The sequence below is a fragment of the Pieris napi genome, chromosome 17, assembly GCF_905475465.1.
Source record: "Pieris napi chromosome 17, ilPieNapi1.2, whole genome shotgun sequence".
NCBI classification, from domain to species: domain Eukaryota; kingdom Metazoa; phylum Arthropoda; class Insecta; order Lepidoptera; family Pieridae; genus Pieris; species Pieris napi.
In genome coordinates this window covers 3,641,108-3,651,753 of record NC_062250.1, presented here as the reverse complement: position 1 = coordinate 3,651,753, position 10,646 = coordinate 3,641,108, and positions in this window count along the sequence as shown.

The following is a 10,646-nucleotide window of genomic DNA, read 5'->3' as shown; positions in this document are numbered from 1 at the left end:
TCATGATCATTTGTCAAACTAATAGGCCTCCTGTGCTTGACACACGCCGTCGACTTTTTGGGTCTAAGGCAAGCCAGTTTCCTCACGATGTTTTCCTTTACCGTTCGAGTGAATGTTAAATGCATTCAAAGAAAGAAAGTATATTGGTGCACAGCCAGGGATCGAATTTACGACCTCAGGGATGGGAGTCGCACGCTGAAGCCACTATTTCCGAAAATAGACTGGCGTAACGCGTAGCAATTCATGTCTACGAAAAGTTTACAACACAAATAAACATAATATCCTTAATCCTTAAGCTAGGCTTTGAATAAGCCCTTAATTCTGTATTCCTACCATATTTTTATTTAAATTAAAAATATTTTGGGTTGGTCCACACCGGCTGAAACTATATTTGCCTTAAAACTTAATAAAACAATCGGCTTATGCCTTATTAAAGTAACTTAAAACACAATTAAAATTGGTTTAATCATTATAATATTAATATAGCAATTCATACTTAAAGTTAAGCATCATTATTGAACAGAAAAGCTATTGAATAGCACAAAGTGTTAAATAAATAGGAGGGTGACGCTTGAAGTTGTGCGATTTAAAGTGTTTACCATTATATAAGAGTTTGTTTTTAATCGCGTTCATAATTTTTTATTCCATTTTTAATTATGAAAAAATATTGAGCTCCTCTATCTATAAGGTATTTATTGGGAAACCACTTGTTTGTACATCTATGGATGTATATATTAGATATACATACATAGATGTATGATGTATGTATATCTGATATATACATCCATAGATGTACATTTATACTTAAATATAGATTTCAGCATCCAATAATTATTTGTAACCTTTTTTTGGATTTTTTTTTTATAATTGGACAATTACTACTTACAACCACCAACAGGTTACTATTTATATGAATGGCGAAAAGAGTTATAAAAAAGGTTTTATTGTTTGTCTATATAATTATAAATGATGCTTAGGTTGGAGTCACATACGACATACATATTTATATTTTTTTTAATTGGAGTGGGTAACTAAATATAATATAATACACTGTCCCATATCAGCTCGTAGATAAATAATTATCTTCTATAAATGGCTGGATTATGTATAAAATAATCTTTCACTATGGTAAGCTTTGTGGCGAAGAAAAAACCCTGGCTGAGCACTAATGGATTGTTCTTTCTTTGTGTGCATCAACTCTTACTCGTTAGGCCTAAACATTTTAGGTACAAGGGGAAAAACCTAAATTAGAAAAAATATTGAGTGCTTAGGAGTTTAACCATACAAAAAACTCACGTGAAATGTGGGAAAAATAATGTCAAAAATTGTCTAGTCTCATAAAAAATGCGCATATATACACACTATTTTCTCATCAAGTTATGTAGATAGGGTCCTCATAATATATGTTTCAACTTTTAAGCATGCTAATATAAATTTGTATACGTGTGTAGTCACAATAATTTTTAGTTGTTTAAGCTCACGGTAGGGGAGATACTAACTTTGATTCCTGATAAAATATTGTTTCAGATTGGGAGTTCCATTACCTACTTGCCTTATAAAAGTTACTTAAGTTTCAGAAATATCTTTAGTTCGTGTCAAAGCAGTAAAGGATATACTACAATCATTGTTTAAACCATATTGGTTCGGGCTCACAGCCAAGAAACAAAACCTTAAATACAAATATAAATTGAATAGTTTATACAACAAATTAAAATTGCAAGTATACAGTGTAACAAAGAAAGAATTCAATTACACTGAAAATGCACATTTACGAGTCCACAGACGATGTTTAATAAATATTAATGTAAAAATAAAAGCAGAGTTAAAATTCAATCGTAAAAAATTAAGACTCCAATTCGGTGCCAAGACGACAATTTAATACAAGTGCATTCTGAAATACGTTGAGAAAATCAATTTGCTCAAGCAACACGAAGATGTCGGGTTTAATATTTTTGTCGAGGTCGACCCGTCTTATTGCACGGAGACGTGGCACGGTAATCAGGGAAATTATTTACTCATGTCTACGAGTCTTCGCGAAAATACCTGTAGGGCTGGCTGTTCGGTTTTAATACGTCAGATGTAGGTACTTCTCAAGAAACGCTGACTAAAGCACAGCAAAGAAAACTGTCAAAGAGTGATTTTTTTATTGGTAAAGCTTGCCAACGCTCGGCAAAACTGCGACAACAACTGATACATTGGTAAAAACAAACACAAAATACAATTTTTAATGTGACAAGCACTTAAAGGCAATCATGAAATACATTTAGAGATCATACAATTATCAATCAAAACAAATTTAAATTACAAAAAATTCAACAAAAATCGATTTTAAAGTGTGAGGGGAGCAACTAAGGATGTCCAGACCTAGCTCAAAGATAGATGGTGCGATGCATGGTTGAAATAAAAGAATAATTAATAATTACTAAGGTAGGAATTGTCATATAGCAATGAAAATATGAAATACTCGCGTATATTTAGTTATTTAGTTTAGTTAACTTTAATTTTTCGTATATGATATACATTTGGTTTCCTTTTATTTTTACACACATAATCATAGTATAGAGTTATTGAAATATACGTTTAATATTTCAAAACATTTATTTATTTATTTTCTCACAAAAACTTAAACTTAGGACATAAGCAAGTGACAGTTCTATTCTTACTTCTGTTTATGGAAAAAGCTAGTCTGTGTGAGACTGATGCCTGCTAAAGGTAAGAGTACCTGTGTTACAGGTCATCAGGCCTTCACCACTTCGGATCGACAGAAGATCTTATACAATACAATACATTACAATATATAGAGCCTAGAGGAAACCACATGGGGTATGTGTGTATGTGTAAATTATGTGTATGTGTGTGGGTGTATTTCAAAACATTAAACAATATCAAGGAATATTTGAGAATATTGCGCGGAAATAATAATTTCAAACTATGTAGAATACCGTTGACAGCAGGAAAAATATGGCCACTAAACACGTCGCTGCACACATATAAATCTAAATAAACTAACTGACAACCCTGCACCTTTCCGTGAAAATGAGAAGGGGAATATGCTCCCAGTTTTGTAAATAGTCACGGATTCACCGCAATGGCTTCTTGCAGATTAATTTTCAGTGAGAGTGCAACGACAAGCCTTATTAAAGGTGTTTTCTTTGGCTTTGACGAAGCCAAACATCAGCTTTGTCATTTTCCAACGAAAATTTTAGGGATTAAGAATAATCTGATGCATATTTCAACCCTCTGTTAATCAGCTTAAACATATGCTTCAAACGAAATATTTTCTTTACACGTGAACAAAGTGTCATTTATTTATTTGGGAAACAAAACAGATACATCTATATACAATATAAATGGTTAAAACAGTTTCACTGATAAAAAATATGATACAGAGCAAAGCAAAACAAAACATGACAGCACAAAATTTATAAATCCGGAAAACGACAAACATACTAGTAGCTATAATAAAGAAGAAAGATACAAGGATTACGACATTAATAGTTGTTTTAAATTATTATTATAATAAAAATAATAAGTCATCGTCCAAGAAGTCTAATTGGACAGTTTTAATTCACACGATTAATGTTGAAAAGTTTCTCAATGAAAAACAAATTAATTCATTTAATAAATTTTGAAAATTCCAGGCCTCAGTTTATAAACTCTATCTAATAACTGTCATTCTGTAACTCACCCACTCCCCCACACACATACACACACCCACGCACGCATATACACACTTAGAGAGAGAGACACACACACACATACACACACACATACACACACACACACATACACACACACAAACACACACCAAATTTATTTTTAAAACTCCTTTTGCAATGTTTTCTTTAGCACTTAATACTTATTTTCTTCTATTGTAACCTTTGACAATGACACGATTGTACGCGTTCCGGTCCGGTGGTGGAGAGGCTGGTTATCTGTCACTCAGGTCTCCTGTTACAGAGACCAGTCTCTCACATACACTTCCTAATGTTATAATCTTAGTTTAATAATAAAAACCTTATGTATGTGAGAGAAGAAAATAAAGATTATTATTATTATTATTATAAGTTCAATAATAACCTTTTCTTTACATAAACACATGAACAAAGTGTCGTCGTGGAAGTCTAATTCGACAGTCTTAACTCACACAGATTTCACTTGAACATTGACAGTTGGTCTGACTTGGTCCACGTGGGTGTACCAAATTTTAATAGCTAAAGGTGGGCGATACACCAACTCACGAGAGTAATTTTATATATGTGTGCATAGGTGTAAGTAGTATTTAAGATGTTGTTTCATAACAATAAATCAGATATGTATTTTCTCTGTATTATTCATATCTCGCTTTATCTCAAAGTGGCGAAGGTTCCTTCAAGCCCTTAACTATAGTGGTGGGTCTGCCCTATAGCCTTGATGTACCTTAAACCTCTGATCCTACCCGTTCGGCTCCATCTGTTACCTTAGGTCTCCTGATAGACATACCTTCCTTTTTTACATATTTATATAATAATCACTATTTATGTGGTAGGGTACATCTGTAGGGCTTAAGGATCCGCAGGGTTGTTAGGTTGTTATGTCTCACCCTCACAGATATTAAGTGCAGCTACCTAATACATACACTTCATATACTAAGCACTTACTTCTGAAATTCCATATAAATTTAAATACACATTTCACAGTTCACTTGACAGTGGACAATTTTCAATTAAACAATTTCTAAAATATGTATAAAACAAAAATACACATGAATGATTCGTAAAGCTATTCATTAAGAATATTTCAGTTAATATTTACCAGTGTGTTATAAGTGAATGTCGAATTCCATGAAAGTCATAAAATTAATAAATAATTTAATTATATTTGCCATTACTCGCCCCAGCTAGCGACTTTATTGTTAATAATCGTGAAAGCTGCAGGTGCCAGATTTTCCGGTCAGCGAACAATCGATTCGTATAACAGATAGCACAATATAGACTTGCCGAATAAACGGTATGAAAACGCCACTTTTACTTATAGTTATTGTTTTTAAAGGCTAACGAGCCAATGGATCGCAAAAGAACTATCCAATTCATCGGCTGCGCCATGGAAACCCATTTTAGTGGGTGCGTTGCTTTAAGGGGGGGTATACTCATTCTTTAAACACTTTGGAGGTCGTATCTCCCAGGGAAGACCCCACTGGAAGTCGCTAGTTCGCAAAAGAAAGAGAAATTTATATGGAATAGTGTCGGCTGCGTAGATAAATGCCTCATGTTTGAGGTCATCAGAGAGATTACTTTTGAACACACAAAAATTATAATTGATGAGAAATATGTTGGTAGTACCGGTATGTAGTTTGGACTCAATTTCAGCATTTGTTCATTTGTTCCGTTGTACGTAATTCCTGGCGAATTAAGCCAGCCCAGCTGCTTCCAGAAACTCAGAAGATTCCTGAACACTTCGCAGACTTCACGAAGCGACCTCACTGCTCCGAGGATTTCTGTTGGGAAGAGTCAGCCACACAAGGGCTACGTGGGTGACTGATTTCTCTGCGATGGTAGTACCGGTAATTAAATACTTTATATTATATTTACAAATTAAAACAACATAGAGAGCGATAACATTACCGCGTACTACTTATAGTATTCTGTTGTAATGGGTATAATTTGAGCTGCATCAGCAAAATTGAATGCAGATAAAGTTAAAAACGATATAAGGTCATATTTTTTATATTCATGATTTAAAGTTATCCTTCCGTCATAATCCTATCGGCACACAGTTAATCGTTATTGGACAACCTAATTATAAAAGTAATTACATTTTAAATTAATTTTATGTGAAAATTGTTACATTAATAATTAAAAATACAACCGCGAATCGAATATTCATATATTTTAATATCTTCGGCTTCACACAGATAATCCAATAATAACATTACAGGTGATTAAATTGCATGCAGTTATTTACCTTTTTGTCATTGAAGTGAAACTTCTTTATCGGGGTTGGAAAAAAATTTTGTGTAACATTTTTTCGTTACGCGTCACATTTTTCCGTTACGCGCCATCTTTTGAAGTGAAACTTCTTTATCGACGTATGGGAGAAATTTTGTAGCAGGTTACGCGCCATGTTGCTTTTTGAAGTCAAACTTCTTTATCGGCGTTGGAAAAAAATTTACACACATTTGTCACATTTTTCGGTTACGCGCCATCTTTTTCTTGTCCCTACCACGGTTGATCGGAAGAGATTCGAAGCCATTAGTAACAAAAGTAAATAATAACGATAACAATGATAGTAATATTAATAATTATATTACAATTAATGAAATTCTGTAATAATCTTAGTACTACATAGTAGTACAGTAATAAGTTAAAATGAAATAATTGTATTTGTATTCATGTCTATGATAATAAAAGCCTTTTGTTAAACTTTATAGATAAAGTAAGTTTTTAGAATTTAACTCTATTTAACCAATTTCTGTAAAGTTGCATATAGTAGATCATTTTTCGAAAAATAAGGTCATAAAGAAGTTTCACTTCTTACGTGTGTACACCTAGTACACGCACACATTTTTTTTACCTTAAGTAGTACCTTTAACATATTTCAAACAAATTGTTCTTAAAATAATAATAAAATGCAGTTGTGATTCTTTATCATTGCACATTTGTTAAGAATAACTAGCGCTTTAAATTATATTTAGACATTAGCATGCTAATTAGATTGTTCAGTTTTGTTTTGATTTATCCATCTTATTATGTACTACTTTCAAGGAAAATAAAGGATTTATTTATTTAAACTAATGCATGCATAAATAGCAATACGGTTAAAGCCTTAACGTGAAAAGATAAGTCATTCTAGTGTATCAGAGGATTGAAACTGGTCCTTCCATGATGTTCCAAGCTAAACTGACCTTCAAATATTTATGATTAATTATATATAATTTAATGTTATAGTTCGGTTATAAATATATTGCAAACACCACACAAATCAGCATAAGTGTAAGTGAAAAATCGAAGGAGGTTTACAATTCGAGTAACCTTTTTGTTTATTTTATTTATTTACACTAGAACCAATGTGTGAAATAATAGTTAAATATGATGTAATTTATAAGTTTACACAAACACACAAGTTTACGCACACTTTAATCCAGTGAAAATTAAAGGCTTAAATATTTGACTCAAAATACTGAAGTAAAACCGTTACGAATTTTCCAAATTGATGTTATATCAAGAGTAGAATTTACGAGTGGCATTCGTGCGTGGGGTTATTCTAAAACGTCGTCCATCTTCCTTATTTATGTTTACAGCTTGCGGACCGCCATTGCCCCAACTACCCCAATCCGCGTATTGGATTTCGTACACGTTTTATCGGGTAGAATACACGTGATATATGAGCTAGTCTTACCAAAATCGCTTTAATACGAGCTACGTTTAATTATGAAAAATAGTCGCTTGCGCATTTTAAAGAAGCAATGTAAACCTCACCTCAAAATTTTCTTAGGCCTCAGCCTAAGAAAATTTATGACAATCACTGACCCAAACGAATTTGAATGTAATTTGAGCGCTTTTAAAGACACTTTTTTTAGTTTTATGTAATAAGAGGGTGCAATCGAGCCAACGGGCCAAAAAAGGCAATCATTGCAGCCCATGGATAGCCAACTTAGTGGGTGCGTTACCGGCCTTTGAGGGAGGAGTGTACTCTTTCTTTAAACAATTGAAGGTTGTATCTCCCAGGAAACTCCCACTGTTAGTTGGCTAGTTCGCAAAAGAAAATGTATTGAGAAGCGGTCCGTGGAAGGTCAAGATATCAAGGTGATGGTGATGAAATTTTGAATTAATACGGCCCGTACTGTGTTGAAACAAGGCAGAAGGGATCAACCCAAACAATTTTAGAACACTCTTCATAGTACACTTTGTAGAATACGCATAGATAATAAAATATGTTTATTATGGAACATAAGATACATGTATCACTTATTCCACGTCATTAAATTTGAAGGCATCCCTACTCATCGGCAAAGAAGACAGAGGGTGTAGGCCGAGAGAAAAAGCCGGCGTAAAAAACTCTCGGTACTCTTTTAAAATATCAAATCATCAAACAACACTTATTTTAAAACAAATATCACAAATTAATTAGAGGTAGCCTGTCTAGCACTAGTCCCAGGCCCTTTTATCAACTAGATAATCGTCGACTTTATAGTAAGCCTTTTTACACAGCTTTTCTTTAATACATTTCTTAAATTTATTGAAAGGCAGAGATAAAAGAGCCTCTGGGAATTATTAAAGAAGAGTATCCCTTTCCCCAAAAAAGAATTACTAACTTTAGATAGTCTAGTACGGGGAAATTGCAGCCTGCGTTTGTTCCGTGTATTAACATTGTGTGTATGTTCTATTCTAGTAAACTTATCACTATTTTTGTATACATACATAATATTTTCATAAATATATTGCGAGGGAAAGGTAAGTATATTAATTTCCTTGAATTTATCTCTAAGAGATTCCCTACATTTTAAATTATAGATTGCAATTATAGAGAAGAGCATACCTTTAATGCTGCCAAAGCAGTTGCAAGCTTTCTAACGTGGCCTGTGTCCATGGAGGTCGGTAAGAACTTAACTCTAAGCAACCCGTTGCCTCGTTTGGCTTCGGTTCATAAGTCCATGCCTACGCCCTTATGCTACATTAAAAAAAATACTCTTAAAACACTTCAATACATTATAAAACGTACTTATTATGGGTTCGTTATACTTGTATCAGAACCCCATTTTTGGGTCATCGTTCTACAAGGATCCTTTTATTCAATTAGCACGTATACTTCTCGGCTCAAGGCTATAATCCAAAGCAATAAAAGTTACAAGAGTTTTTATCAAGTATCTCTTATAAGTAACACCGCCTTTACCAAAAAGACTCAAGTGCGCTGTCGACCTTTTCAGAGTTAATACCTTTTCTTGAAGGATCCTAAGCTTTATTGATTTGGAAATAGTTTAACTGAATTTTAATAGCAATTTGATAGCTGCAAGTACATCAATATATATGGCCAATTGTTCAATACGGCTGTGAAGCTTGGACAATAAAAGAAGATACCCGCTGGCGCTTGCAAGCATTTGAGATGTGGTGCTATCGTCGCATGCTTCGTATTAGCTGGATCCAGAAGGTTCTGAAACGAGTTGGAATGTCGAAAAAACTTTTTCAGAACATTAAACAACAGAAAAAAGCGTACCAATTCTTAAAAAGCCGGCAACGCACTCGCGAGCCCATGCATTGAGAGTGTTCATGGGCGGCGGTATCACTTAACATCAGGTGAGCCTCCTGCCCGTTTGCCCCCCGTTCTATAAAAAAAAATGCGTACCTGGGCCACGTGTTGCGTCATGACCGCTACCACCTCCTTCAATTAATTATAATGGGTGAAATCCAGGGTAAACGGCGTGTTGGTAGAAGGAAGAAATCATGGCTTTGCAACGTTAGGGAGTAGACGGGTATGGAATTGCGGAGGAGTTGTTGCATCTGGCACAGGACAAGACACGCTTCAAGATACTGACGGCCAACATCCAGCAATAGAGAGGCACTAAAAAATAAGTAAAACATGTCCAACGTTTCAGTCACAATTGACTCTTAAATGATGACATTATGATAGTTTAATGCACTATAGGCGTTAATGATTAGCTATTATATTACATTTAATTGAAATCTATTTGTCAATCTGTATAAAGAAAGTCTCTGAAAGCCTTAGATACTTGCTCCAATTCTGCACATGAAATCTCCGACACATCGCACATATTAAAAACGACAATATTTTAAAAGTCCTGTGAGAGTAAAAACATGCGCGGGAACCTTAGTTTCACTTCGAGTTGAAACCGAAGTGAAAACACGAGACCGTTCAGCTGTGAATTTACAGCGGAGGTGACAAGGCCACAGAAATAGGCCAACAGCTTGAATATTTTATACCCGATACTCTTTCCGGTGCAATATCAATTTTATTTTCATTAATTAAAATGCGTTTCCGTTCAACGCGTTCTATTGTTTATTTCAAATTCGAATCTCTTTGTTGATAATATAAACGTTTTTAGCACTAAAGCGATGAATCAAACAGTGTTTTAATACCTATATTTCAACACAATATTTTAACGCTTTTTATTATTTAAGCTAAGTAACATAACTTTTTACTTATTATACTTATATTTATAATAGAACAAGCTTTGGCTTAGTGATGTATTAAAGTCTTCTATTTAGAAATCATTTAAAACTCGCGTACGCACAGTTTCACAGAGTAATATTTTTCAAAAATTTGCAATAACTTAACATTTATATTTCACGCGTTCTAAATTTTTTAAGAATTCTGTCAATAATACTTATTAAGTATATAGCAGGCTGTACCTGTTAAAGGGTGTACAATTCGTTTATTTTTCTGTTTATGTTAGATGTAAGATTTCATTGTAATGCCCGTTGGCAAACTTTTTAAAATAAATAAAACATAATAAGTAATATTTTACAATAAATATGTGCAACCTCATAACTGATTTTATAAGCCACAAATAAATTTCTTATTTGTTGTAAACTACATATTGATTATTGCTTTAGCTAAAAAATACATACAAGGAAGTAATATGTTACTTATATAATTATCTAATTAACCAGTTGTTAAGGACCTCCCAACAACCCACCTTTACACAAATA